Source organism: Protopterus annectens, chromosome 1.part0, assembly GCF_019279795.1.
Source record: "Protopterus annectens isolate FY-2018-M chromosome 1.part0, PAN1.0, whole genome shotgun sequence".
NCBI classification, from domain to species: Eukaryota; Metazoa; Chordata; order Ceratodontiformes; family Protopteridae; genus Protopterus; species Protopterus annectens.
This window is the reverse complement of record NC_056725.1, coordinates 1,198,759,159-1,198,760,273: the sequence shown is the minus strand read 5'-3', so window position 1 is coordinate 1,198,760,273 and position 1,115 is coordinate 1,198,759,159.

Below are 1,115 nucleotides of genomic sequence, written 5' to 3'. Positions count from 1 at the left end.
CGTGTAGTTGGTAAAATAATGATCAATGTTTAAATCAGCCGTAATACATTCATTTTCACCCTCCAATTCAGTCAAATAACTAGCAATCACCTGATCATTGTATTTAATAATAATGTTCATGAGCTCCAGTCCTGTTCTATCATATAATTTATGAACTTCTTCTAACATTTCATTTTTACCTTCAATACCATTTGGATATTTACAAGTACGTAAACCCCATGGGACCAAGCCCAACTCAATGTTTTTATGGAGGTAACAGTTCTCAATTTGCAACTTCTTCATGGAAAAAATTTCTTCTCAAAGTCCTTCAAGTGCTCAACTAAGGGCTTACTGACAGCCCTCCCTGTGTTGAGCACCATCCCATTCTGCTGAAAATTGTAATTATTAACTTTCCATCGCATAACATCCAAGTTGCCAGAATTTACCGCTGCACCATTATTCCTCATTGCCGAACTTTGAGCCCCCACTCCGATGTTCACCTCAGGAAGGCTTGAACAAGGTCCTTCAGCCACCATACTTCTGGAAGCAGTTTGAGCAGGTGGCAAACATGAAGACCCCACGCAGGCACCAGAATTAAAACCCCTTTGTTGCTTGTCCAATAACTGCTTAATTTGCACAGTGTGTTCAGCCAATTGCTGGTTGATACGTTCCAACAGTCCCAAGATGTCTGGTCCAGACCCACTACTCTCCATTTGAACAAACAAAAAATAAACCAAAAATACATAGGAACAATTGACCAGCACCCGAATCTGCAAGACACCATCAACCACCACAAACGAATTGACCTAGGTTTCGTCTTTATTCAGACTTCTTCAGAATAATGTTAAACAATTCAACCCATCCAAGCTTTATAAAAGACAAACCATGACATCATTACTCAATTAATTAATTGGCATCCATCATACTTAAAGTGAACTGAACACACTCAATCAATCATTAAAAAACATTCAAAGAATTAAAAAAATTGAAAAAATTAAAAAAATAAATATTGAATATCAAGAACATACAAAAATACAATGAATAACAATGAATTTGTAATCACATCACCCTCGAATATGCTTTAATTTTAATTGATTGATTGAGTGTGTTCAGTTCACTTTAAGTATGATGGATGC